Genomic DNA, 13,699 nt, shown 5'->3' on the forward strand with positions numbered 1-13,699 from the left:
CTGAGGTGGCAGGTTTTGTGACCCGACGACGGGTACCCTCCTACAAAAACTTTGACAGGGGGCAACAGGAGATATATGATAATGTCTCCGCGTGTATAGGAGAGGGTCGGGAATACAATCAAAGGAGAGAAGCTTGGCAAGGGTCTTACGGAGCTTCAATGCAAGAATATTGGGACGCTCAAGGAGCCCAACGTGAAAGAATGAATAAGTTCATGGAAGAGCAAGAACTGTTTCAAGCCATGCAAAGGTCACATATGGAACAGTTAGCAAAGCAACAGGAGGATGAAGCAGCCCGAAGGCGGGCATGGGAAGAAGCGGAAACGGCGCGTCGACAACAAGAAGAAGAATTGAACCGCCGCCGTTGGAGTGCCATGTATGTCTCTCAAGAGATGGCGCTTAATAACGCCAAAGTGTTGCATGATCAGGAGCGACACCATAGAGACTACCAAGCCGGCCTCCCCTACGCCGAGCACTCGGGGTGGACAAATTACTCCGATCTTCCCTATCCTCAAGGCCCATCCGACCCGACTCCACATTGGCCTGAAGCGGTAGGGTCTAGCTTCGTTCCAATCCCGTACCAACCACCACCCCAAGGGGAGCAAAGCCCCTTAGATAACTATAGGGAGATGTTCGAGGCCCTCACTGGTTATTCATACCAACCCAACCCGCCCATGGATCCAAACGAGCGATATCAGCGGTAGAGGTATGGTATGTTTTATGTTGTTGTTGTTGTATATTATTTTCCGCTATTTCTTTTTGTTTTTATTTAATTATTGCCTAGTTAAATGAACTTTGTGGGTGTGTTCCCTATATAACCCTCACGAGACCTACTCGTCCTCCCGAGCTATCGGGAGGTTTAAAAGGGCTTGTTGCATAAGCTAAATGCAACCGTGATTCCTACGAAAGTGAGTTAGGTTGATTGTTGTTGTAAAATATTTTCCACATAAAGTCAAAGGTACAATAACGTATGGCTTGGTAATAATTTCATAAAAGTGGTAGAACTAGGCAGTTAACAAATTTTGATGGTTGTGAGAAGCATGCTTCTACACAAGGGTTAAGATTTGTAGGTACGTTATGTTCGTGAGACAACTGCTTGGTGAAAAGATGAAGAGCACACAAGGAACTAGCGAAAAACCAGGTGCATACGTTTCTTTTTACCTTTGATCTTTAGTTAGCAAATAAGTGGAGTGTATTTTGTATTTTATTTCCGGGGTGTAATTTTGGGGAGGTTAGCCGTGTCACATCCCTTGCGTTTTACAAACTCTAGTTCTTACATATTGAGGACAATATGTACCTCAAGTGTGGGGATGGGGGAGTAGTAAAAATTTTCGATTTTGACCCGTTCATTTAAATACTACACATTGAGGACAATGTTTACCTCAAGTGTGGGGATGGGGGAAAATTTCAAAAATTTTTCAAAAATGTCTTGTTTTCAAAGCAATCTCAAAAGCACAAGTAACCAAGTCAACGAGGGATGTCACAAACCATTTGGTCTTTTGTCATGGTCAAGTTCAAATTAATAAGCATATCGGGTATTTAGTGGGTGGTTATTTGAGAATAATTCGCCTAAGGAACTAGCAATGTATGCATATCACATATCATACCCTTATACGTGAGGATTGAGCCATTCTACATCATAGATTCACATTTACATGTTTCATTGTTGAGTGGGCCATTAGTCGCGTATTGTAGAACTTGCAACTTTTGATACATTCGAGACTATAGACCGAATACAAGCACGAGAATGATTAAGGCATTAGGTAAACCTTTTTCTTTTACACCATTTGCTTACCCTTACCCAAATAAATCCCCTAGTCGCCCACTTTGAGCCTACTCCTTTCATTTGACCGCCCTATAGCCCATAACCGTAAGCCTTTTTTCTTTTAAACCCGTGTGATGGAAATTCGATTTTAGGATTATTTGTTTGTATAGTTGTGGTTTATATTTGTAAAAAAAAAAAAAAAAAAATCAGAAAATGTTACGAAAAAGAATGAAAAAGCAGTGAGAAAAACACAAAAAGATGTGTTAGTAGTTGTTGAATAAAAGGCGAAAGTTTTTGCCCATGTTGGATGTTTATAGTTTGCTTTTGTTTAGGATAGTCTTTGGTAATAAAATTCGAATTTCTCATCACCATAGCCACTTAAAAATACCATATTCCTACCCTTCGCCTAGCCCCGTTACAACCCCTCAAAGACCTTTTTGACTTGTGCTTAGTATTTGTGTTCGATAGTGGAGAATGATTGAGTTGCAAGCCTATGCGGGTACGTGTTCTATTTGGTTTTGAGCGATTAATTGTTGAAAAGCTAACACATTACACATGTTAGCAAATTTTAAGCCGAGTGGAGAGCACATTGTGAGGGATATGCATGATTTGTTAGTTTTACGGGCGGGTTAATCTTGGGTAACCATTTGTGTATCTAAAGCACGTCACCGCTAAATTCATTGAATATTATAAAGAGTTTGAACTTTTGTATGACATTAGACCTTAACCTTGTCTCGGGAATGGGATGTATGTTCGTTGTTTGACCCACGTGAAAGTGAAAAACAGATTTGCTTGAGGGCAAGCAAAAGACAAGTGTGGGGATGTGATACGTGGGTGAAAACCGGTGCTTGTAATTGTTTAACTTAACGTTTTTACGTGAGTTTTAGTTTCGAATAGCCTACTTTTAATCAAGAATGTGTTTTGCAGGTTTGATGAAGTTTAAGGAGCTTTTCGGGAGCTTTACGGGTCATCGGATTGAAAACGGAACATCGGAACGCATTACGGATCAAACGGGAGCGAAACAAGCGAAAACTGAAAATCAGGTTTTGAGAACCCGTCGCCGACGGGTACCAGGCCGTCGGCGACGCCCCCTTAAAATGGCCGTAGGCTAGTGATGCCCGTAACCAGGTGCTTTAGCCGTCGGACGAAAAGTGGAAATCCAAGACCCGTCGCCGACGGGTTGATGGCCGTCGGCGACGGCCTGCCAAAAACAGAAAACGGGAATTCGATCAATTGGGGGTTTAGTTCGATTTTGATTGGTCCAAGTTCATTCAATTCGGGAGTTACACCTAGTTTTGAGTTTGAAAACACAACTTGGAGCCATTATTGAGGGGTCATCTCATCACCAATCCATCATCCATCACTTCTACATCCGGAATCAAGAACAAAGGCACCATCATCTTCTTGATTCCAAACCCTAGTTCATCATCATCACAACCATTCTACCACCTTCAACCCATCCATCACCACCAACCGTTTCCAAACCCTAATCATTCCACCATCCATCCTCAAGCTCCAAGATGATCCAATTGAAGTCTTGTGCATCCGTTGATTGTACCGTTTACACCATGAGCGGCTAATTTCTTGGAGGTTTCACCCCGGTGTAGACTTTTGTAAGATTTAGGGTTTACTATGTTTTGTTGATTGTTTTGTGACAACTTGAATTGCGTTTGAATCTTAGACAATTGTCCTACGTTGGTATTGAATTTGCAAATTGTCGAGTGAATGATTAAATTTGACTTTGTGAAATGAATGCACGTATTTATGCTTTGTCTTTTGGTAGGATTTGTTAGTCCAAAGTAACGAAGTGTATCATGGTCCGTTGTTTACAACGTTGATAGCGATTGACACCTAAGCTTTGTGATTGCGACCCGTTAACGAACTATTTCAAGTAAAGCTAATTAAAATACATAGTAACCCTAAGTCTTGCAATTGTTGAAACCGGGTGTGAGCCTTGTTTTCTTCTTATTGTTTAAACAATCATTTTCACTTCTTGCATTTAGTAGTTAATTTTAGTTAATCGTTTTAGTAATTTCAACTCACATCTTTCAATCAAATCAAAATATTCAAAATCAAGTTAGCAAGCTTCATAAAAGTGACAACTGTTCATCATTCAATCAAATCCGCACACAAACCACATACTCTTCGTGGTTCGACCCCTTGCTACCACTAGCTATTTGTTAAGGGTAATTAGGGTATATAAATATTATCTTTGACCGGAGCGCGACACTCCGATCAATGCCGCTCTCGAGTGTTTCACAAAAATACATTTTCGGCCGAGTGTTGAGTGATCTCCCGTGAGGTATGTGAACTTGTATATAAATGGAATTTTAAAAAGGCATATTATGCCCAAATAAGTAATTTATCTCATGTAATGTTTTAAATAAATCATGACGAATAGGATTGTAAATAAAATAAAAATAAAACCTAATAACAATCTTGGAATCCTGACACTCTATGACAAGCCCAAAAACCTTCTCTTCTACCCATTCCATTTGGAGAGTGAAAAGCCACATTATAAAGAGTTTTGCTTGAGTACAAGCAAAGATTCAAGTCTGGGGGTATTTGATGTGTACAAAATGCAACATATAAATTACATCAATTGTTGCATAAAACTAACCCTTTTTAAGTACTAATGTTGGAAAAAGTGTGTTTTTTTCTTTCTTTTGTATTTTCAGGACTAAATGAGCTCAAATGAACAAAAGAAGCAAAAAAGCAGCTAAATCTAACATAAATACAAGAAAAGGAACAAACGTAGCATGCCCGACCCCCCCGACAACATCTCCCCAAGCAAAAACAAGAGAACAGAAGGCTAAACACGCCCCGTGCTCAATGAGCACAGGGGCGTGCCCAAGTGTCAGCAAAAAAGACAAAGTTGTAGAAGCTTCTATCACCCACCACGGGGGCGTGCCCAGCGGACACGGGGCCGTGGTCAACTCTAAGATTCGCAGAATCTGAGGAACTCTTGATAGTACAGATACGCTTCTGCACACGGGGTCGTGCCCAGCGGACACGGGGGCGTGGTCAACTAATGCAGATAAACTGCAATTAATGAAGAAAGAGAAGAGGGATGGACACGGGGCCGTGCCCAATGGACACGGGGCCGTGCCCGAGCTTCTGTTCAAGCTATAAATAGGGGTGCTTGGCTCACTTGCAAATCATCCCTTGGCATACCACCTCTCTCACACTTCACCCACACTCCACCACCACCACCACATCACCATCATCCACCACCATCATCCATCATCCATCATAGAGTGTGTGAGTAGTCTCGGGATCCAAGAATGATCGTAAAAGTTCTTGACAATCAAAGGCCATGTTTCCCTAAGTCTCTTACATCACTTGTTGAAGACAAGCAATTAGTGTAATACTTTTTATTTGTAATCTTTTCGCACTTTTTATTTGGTTATGTATTAATGACTTTAATAACTAGTTTCATATGTTGAAGGTGATTCTTCCTTATCATTTGTCTGTGGTGTCTTGGCATTATTTTACTGTCTATATAAAATAAAAGATTTTCACCATTCATATCTCCACGGTCTATATGGAGATATGTTGGCTACCTGGCCGGGGGTTAAGGGAATGGTTTGGTAAGAGTCTTGCCATTGTTCAGTGTATAGATCCTGGAAGGACCTGGGTCAAATTTAGTAGGACCTCCTTCAATACCCAATGGTATTGGATGGCGGGGGTCCAAACTCTTTGATCCCCTCATATGTAAACTACTATTAAAACTTTAACCCGGCTACTTAGGACTGTATCCCTGCTGACTCAGACTACTTAGCCGAGGGTAACGTCACCTTCAAAAGAGGGGCCTACCACATTACGTATTAATAACTTAATTAATTATCTTTCAATAATCCGACCCTTTAGGATTGTATCCTTGCTGACTCAAACTACTGGGTCGAGGGTAACGTCACCTTCAAAAGAGAGGCCTACTACAATAACTAAGATAATCTCTTAAAAAATGCAAATGTGCGGAAATAATCAAAGGTTACACTAAAGGCGAGTCAGATCCAAGTGATTCATCTTGTCTATCTGTTTTTATTTATTTTATTTTTATTTTCAGCATTTTAGTTTTTATTTTCTAGTTTAAAACCTTTTTCCTAACTGTTTGATTTGATTAGACGTTGAGGATAAACCGGTATTAAAAGCTCTTGTGTCGTTGGACGACCTCGGTATCTTACCAACACTATACTACGCTCACCATGGGTGCACTTGCCCAGTGGCGGATCCAAGAACATTTTTTACCAGGTTCCTTTTAGTAGATTCTTACTAATTTTTTCCAAATCATACGAGATTTCCACTATTTTTTCCAAATCGAGGGGGTTCCCGGGAACCCCCAAAACACCCCTGGATCCGCCCCTGCACTTGCCCATATGTGTGTTTAGTGTTAGTAAATATCGTGTTTTATAAATTTAAAACTTGACTAAAGTGGTTAGAAGGGGCTAAAAATATACATAAAAATCTATCACACCGCACGCACATCAGTAACGAGTATAACGAGTAGTAATAACGCACGAACGTGCGGGTTGTTACATTTATGAACTCTGGTGAAAAGTCTTTGAAGTTTGGCATTTAGGAAATCTTGTGTATATATTAAAGTAATGTCACCATTTATGTGACATTACTTAGCAACATTAAGGTTCTGCATTTATGACCAATCATTGTGCGACTATAATACATGATAAGTAATTTTGAAATATAAAAAAGCTATTACAAAAGTCTTGATTATTCGAGAAGATAATCCACCGTTATTCCATAGAAAACTACAGATCCAATTGGTAGTAAGCATTTGATTGTGTTTGTATTAAATGAAAACATTGCAACAGGGATTCGAACATTGGATATTCATAGGTTGGACTAGAAATCATTTTAGAAAAACTTATACACAAAAGATAGCAAGTGAAAAAGATATGCTACCAATGTAAAGATGTAGACTATAGTCCTACACATTACACCAGTCCTACGCGTTGTTCTTAGTCCCACACATTACATCATCCGAAATTTTTAAGTAACATTTAGACTATAGTCCTACACATTACACCAGTCCTAGGCGTTGTTCTCAATCCCACACATTACACCATCCTGAATTTTTAAGTAACATGTAGACTATAGTCCTACACATTACATGAGTCCTAGGTGTTGTTCCTAGTCCCACACATTACACTATCCTGAATTTTTAAGTAACATGTAGACTATAGTCTTACACATTACACCAGTCCTACGCGTTGTTCTCAGTCCCACACATTACACCATCCTGATTTTTTAAAGGATAAATTGATTGTATATTTTGATATTAAAGGTTTGATGATTGTAAAGTATAGGCAAAGATGCTCTAAAAGTGTTAAGTAAACATTATATATAGCAACTACAACCTAACCTGGTCTACAATGAAGCACTCTTCGGAAAGCATTTGTACAACCACTAGGTTATCACCCGCGAACTTCGCGGGTAGAAAAATTTACTTTATATTAATCGAGTTATGTCATTAAATAAAATAAAAATACATGTTTTCAAACGTAATTTTTTTATAATTGTTTTGAATTGAAAGTTGTAGTCAATGGGTTGCGAGTAAGGTCAGAAACTTCGGGCAAGAACCGGAGGTAGAAACTTGCCTCTCTGAACGACCCATGAAACAAAAAAAAAACTTTTCTTTTTTATAATAAAATATACACATGAAGTTGTTCGAAGCTGCAAAATAAACCCATTTAATTAAATTTAGAAGTTAATTAAAAGTTTAAATTAGAAAATATAAACAACAAAAACTTTTATTCATTAAAATATACACATGAAGTTGTTAACCTGAGCTTCACCAACATCTCTGCATCATCGACATCGCAGAGTACATCCAAAATCATTTAACATCCTAAACCTGTAACAACCACCCAGATAAGAGACTTAATCTTCCAAGTACCTCGAATGGTTTGTCGGATCATTCAAAATCCAGTATGTTTAACGCAACTTCACAACTCTATGAAACAATCAGCTCTGGATCTTTGGAGAATTCCTCAAATAGAGATATACATTGGTCATCTACAAAAATGGTTTATTAAGGTCAGAAACATCAAGTTTTTCATAAAAGTGTCCCGAGTCAACCCAACACAGCCGTTTTGACCCTAAAAACCATGTTTGACTACCTACCCAATATAGTCCATTTTCCACAAAATATTATTAAAAAGTATAGTAGATTTTAGAAGCATGGTTACCTTATATTTTTTGTTTTAAAAATGTGGCAACTCTCTCTCTATCCTCTTTTCTCTGTATTAAATTATTCTTTTTTCCTTTTCCTTTCAGTTTTTCGTTCAGAATATAATTCAGATTATAACAACCTCTCATTTTTTATACTTAAATGTGAATCTAATTGTTCAAACTTATTTGTCTACAATCAACAAAATCTCATATAACCAGCAATTTCATGCACAATCAAAGGTGTCACAATCAAACACAAACATAATTCAATCTACACATTTCTCAAAACACAATCTCTAACATCACTAACCTGTAGCAATTATTCAAAACCCTAACTAATGTGTTGTGCACTCACTAATATCTGCTACACATGTCTCACTTATTCATCTTCACAACTTCAAACACATCTTATCTAACACCTTATGCCAATCAACAAAATCTCATATATACATAAACCTTGAATATTACTCAAACACATCTTATTTAATGAATCAAAATAAAAACACATAAACCTTGAATATTACTCAATTTATGACTACTATCCCACAAAACAAAACTTTGTCAACAAATTATACTAACTTATGCAATGGTAAACCATAAAAATAACAAATTAATTTAGATGATTAGCCTTGCAGAAAACCCAAATCGGAAAAGTTTACCAGAATCGTTAACGAAAAAAATCAGACTCAGATTGGGTTACTCGAATATTAATCACGAAAAAATCAGACTCAGATTGCCATTACTTCAAAATTTAAATTTAAAATAATGATAGAATTCAAAATTCAAAATTTAAAATCTGAAAATCAAATCACTAATATCCAATCCCGTAAATCAAGCAAACTTATTAGAAAAGTCTAACCTTTCAAATTTAAATTCAATATACAGATTCGAAATTTAAAATCAAACACATTAATGGCAAACTTTCAAATCTAATAAGTTCTGTTCAAACTTATTTGTCTACAATCAACAAAATCTCATATAACCAGCAATTTCATGTACAATCAAAGGTGTCACAATCAAACACAGACATAATTCAATCTACACATTTCTCATAACACAATCTCTAACATCACTAACCTGTAGCAATAATTCAAAACCCTAACTAATGTGTTGTGCACTCACTAATATCTGCTACACATGTCTCACTTATTCATCTTCACAACTTCAAACACATCTTATCTAATACCTTATGCCAATCAACAAAATCTCATACATCAATCAGCAATACAATGCACATTCAAAAACCTCACAATCAATTTCAAACATCAATCAATATACAAAATTTCTCAAGGCACAAATTTTAATATCACTAACCTAATGCGCTACTACTCAATAATGTGTCGGTGCCATGAAAAAACATCATAACCTTAACTAATGTGTTAACTTACCAAGGCTCAAGGCTGTATATTTTCCCAATGTTGTTTGTCCGACGCATCGTCACAAATCTAACAACCGAGTCAATCAAATTAGTAGTTAAAACCCAATAAACAAAGTATACTAATATCCAATCCCGTAAATCAAGCAAACTTATTAGGAAAGACTAACTTTTCAAATTTAAATTCAATTTACAGATTCGAAATTTAAAATCAAACACATTAATGGCAAACTTTAAAATTTAAATTTAACATAATAATTGACTTCGAAATTGAAAATTTAAAATCAAACAAAATAACGGTTTATTCCAAAATTTAAATTTAGAATAATGATTAACTTCAAAATTTAAAATCTGAAAATCAAATCACTAATATCTAATCCCGTAAATCAAGCAAACTTATTAGGAAAGTCTAACCTTACCAAGCAAAACCAACCGACATGGTACCAATTTACAGCAATAGCAAGCATATCTCTGTCCAACATAGTTGCAGCCAAAAACTCCGGACCATCCAAAATAAACACCTAATGAATCAAAATAAAAGCACATCCCTAAAATTACAAATAATATAGTTAAATCATCTCATAAAAAAACATCAGGATTTCAAAGCATTCAAAATTTAAAATTAAACACAATAATGGTTTACTTCAAAATTTAAATTTAAAATAATGATTGACTTCAAAATTTAAAATTTAAAATCTGAAAATCAAATCACTAATATCCAATCCCGTAAATCAAGCAAACTTATTAGGAAAGTCTAACCTTTCAAATTTAAATTCAATTTACAGATTCGAAATTTAAAATCAAACACATTAATGGAAAACTTTCAAATTTAAATTTAAAATAATGACTGATTTCAGAATTTAAAATTTAAAAATCAAATCACTAAGGAAACATACCAAAAATATAGGATCATATTCCTCAATCAACTTTAACAACGAATGAGAGTTGTTTTTAGGATCCATAACTGCAAAGGAAGTAACCATTGTTTTAAAAAATATATAATGGTAATATATTTATAGAAACAAAGTCTATTTACAGAAACCGAATCATAATTCCGAATACAAAAATAATCTTTAACAACAGTAATCTGTTTATAGAAACAAAAACAACTTTAAAATTGAAATCAAAGGCATCTTTAAAGAATTAACAACTAACTAAATACAAAAATTATAACTCAATGACTCACGATAAATCATCATCACTAATTTTAAGACATTGACATATGGAAGTTGTTCTCCCCACAATAAGGTTGCAAAATCATATGGTATTTCCTATCAATCGAAACAAAAAAAAAAACATATAAGTTGCAATAACTTATTGTGTGCACAAAACTGAAAACTTAAGAAATATACCAAAAATATAGGATCATAGTTCTCAATCAACTTTAACAACGAAGGAGCGTTGTTTTCATGATCCATAACTGCAATGGAAGTAACCACTGTTTTAAAAAAAAATATAACGGTAATCTATTTATAGAAACAAAGTCTATTTACATAAACCGAATCATAATTTCGAATACAAAAATCATCTTTAACAACACTAATCTATTTATAGAAACAAAAACAACTTTAAAAAGAAATTAAAGACATATTTAAAGAATTAACAATTAACTAAGTACAAAAATCATAACTAAATACAAAAAATTATAACTCACAAAACAAACCATAAGAACTTCAAAAGATAATCACATAAAATTTCAAATTAACACCTGAAGACAAAACTAAAAAAGAAAGACTATACATATCAAAAAACAAACAACACCAACAAAACTGAACTAACCTGTTTTTGGTCGACGAACAATTCGAAAAATATAGGATCATAGTCCTCAATCGACTTTAATAACGAAGGAGCATTGTTTTCATTATCCATAACTGCAAAGGAAGTAACTATTGTTTAAAAAAAAATATAACGGTAATCTATTTATAGAAACAAAGTCTATTTACAGAAACCGAATCATAATTTCGAATACAAAAATCATCTTTAACAACACTAATCTATTTATAGAAACAAAAACATATTTAAAAAGAAATTAAAGATATCTTTAAAGAATTAAAAACTAATTAAATACAAAAATTATAACTAAAATACAAAAAATTATAACTCACAAAACAGTGCAAGATATACCTTTTCTTCAACTTCTCATAGGAACCCATTCAATAGTTCCTTGTAGGGGAAGGAGTCTGAAAGAAGCTCTTCACCTAAAATTACAAAACACAAAAAGTTTGTGAGATATGCAACTCGAGTACAAAAACAATAGTCAAAGACTCGAAGCATCTCTAAAATTACAAATAATATAGTCAAAGCATCTCATAAAAAACACCAAGATTTCAAAGCATACAAAATTTAAAATCAAACACAATAATGGTTTACTTCAAAATTTAAATTTAAAATAATGATTGACTTCAAAATTTAAAATTTAAAATCTGAAAATCAAATCACTAATATCCAATCCCGTAAATCAAGCAAACTAATTAGGAAAATCTAACCTTTCAAATTTAAATTCAATTTACAGATTCAAAATTTAAAATGAAACACATTAATGGAAAACTTTTAAATTTAAATAGAAACCTTAATTCCGGAAAAATTATCATACTAAAAATAAATCACTAAAATTTAAATTTTAGGTTTCAAAAAAAAATCATTAACAAAATTTAAAATTGCTCAAAAATATAAATTTAAAATTTGAATTCCGGAAATAGAAACCCTAATTCTGGAAAATAATCATACTAAAAATAATTCACTAACGAAATTTAAAATTGATCAAAATTTAAAATTTAAATTCCGGAAATATAAATAGAAACCTTAAAATTTTAAATTTGAGGTTTCAAAAAAACGTAACACCATTTATTTATAGAAATAGAAACCTTAATTCCGCAAAATTATCACACTAAAAATAAATCACTAACGAAATTTAAAATTGCTCAAAATTTTAAATTTAAAATTTAAATTAGAAACCTCAAAATTTAAAATTTAAAATTTGAATTCTGAAAATTATATCACTAACATCCAATGCCATAAATTATCATACTAAATATAAATCACCATTTATTTGCTATAAGTTTAAAACAAAAATAAAAAAAGATAAATATCAGTTTACTTAAAATATGATTAGTAATTAGAATACACATAAACGTACCAAAAATATCGGGTCATCTTCATCAATAAGCTTTAAAAATGAAGGACTGTTGTGCAAGGGATGCATATCTGAAAAATATATATGAAGGTTTTTAAAAAAATAAAACGGTAAAGTATTTATAGAAAAACAATCAATATTCCTAAATCAACAATCAATAAGCTTTAAAAGATAATTTAATCAATTGAGAAACTTCCAAATTCAAAAATAAAAAGAAACGGTTTAAAAAAATAAAAAAATATTTATTTTTTAGAACCAAAATCAATATTCCGAAGACAAAAACATTATACCGGATGAAAAAATATCAAACCACTGTAAATCTTCATCAACACAATCAAAAAACATCGGACACAATCAAAACATATCATCATCAACAACAAACTAAAAGACTGTAAATAAAAATATGAGTAACATGAGAACAAAATCAAAACATCAACAAAATATCATTTCATATGATTGGAATCGGATAATGCAAAATCATCATCAACAAACAACCAACAAACAACGAAAAAAAAAAAAGAAATACCAAACAGAAAGGATAAAATCAAACCTACACAAACTTAAAAAAAAGAAAACAACTATAACATTTAACTAACCTCTGTTGTTTCACGAATGATCGGAGTCCGATTTTATCCAAGATTTAGGGTTCCACATGAAAAACAAAATCAACAAAAATCAGTAACTTTGATATATGTAGATGATGATAATAAAACCTCTGATCTTGATTTTGTTTGCAAAAAAAACAGAAAGATAAATGTTCAATCGCTAGATTAAAGATACACAATAGATAAACAACAAATTAAAACAACATACCTTCAATTTTTATGATCAGATCTACAAAGTTTAGGACAAAGAAGAAGTTAATAGCATTCGACACAATCTTTATAAAATCAAGTTTCTATAGAATTGAATAACATAAATAAAGTAGATTTAGGATCGATTGTGTAGATTACAATCGTAAAACAAAGAAATCAGAAACAATAAAATCAAAAACATAGAAACATACCTTTGATTGGTTAATAGGATTGATTTGTGTGAAGAAGATGATGTTGCAGAGATTTGGCTATGGTTTAGAATTGAGGATCTTGGTGGTGGTGATAGGAGAGAGGATGCAACTTAGTTTTTTAGGGTTTGTAAAGTGTGTGCAAGAAAGAATGAGAAAAAAAAGGAAATATATACTATGACCCGAATTCGAAAAACCCGACCCAACTCAATTCGGATCCCGCCTTTTTTCATTGGA

At 33.7% G+C, this 13,699-nt stretch overlaps 1 long non-coding RNA gene across 5 annotated transcripts; it reads right to left on the bottom strand.

Moving 5' to 3' along the window:
* Positions 1-7,506: 7,506 nt before the first annotated feature.
* On the bottom strand, positions 7,507-13,202 carry LOC118482183. 5 transcript variants are annotated; one of them, XR_004867628.1, is made up of 8 exons: positions 13,056-13,202; positions 12,463-12,530; positions 11,451-11,524; positions 11,106-11,197; positions 10,223-10,290; positions 9,741-9,847; positions 9,340-9,396; positions 7,507-7,795 (listed from the first exon to the last, which is right to left on the bottom strand). It is a non-coding gene; the product is annotated as an uncharacterized LOC118482183 (long non-coding RNA). The 5 variants fall into 5 exon arrangements; XR_004867626.1 differs by lacking the exon at positions 10,223-10,290 and adding an exon at positions 10,679-10,746 and having other exon boundaries at positions 7,534-7,795; positions 9,746-9,847; XR_004867625.1 differs by lacking the exon at positions 10,223-10,290 and adding an exon at positions 10,679-10,746 and having other exon boundaries at positions 7,534-7,795.
* Between the last annotated feature and the right edge of the window lie 497 nt (positions 13,203-13,699).

Source organism: Helianthus annuus, chromosome 9 (genome assembly GCF_002127325.2).
Source record: "Helianthus annuus cultivar XRQ/B chromosome 9, HanXRQr2.0-SUNRISE, whole genome shotgun sequence".
In the NCBI taxonomy this organism is placed as follows: Eukaryota; Viridiplantae; Streptophyta; class Magnoliopsida; order Asterales; family Asteraceae; genus Helianthus; species Helianthus annuus.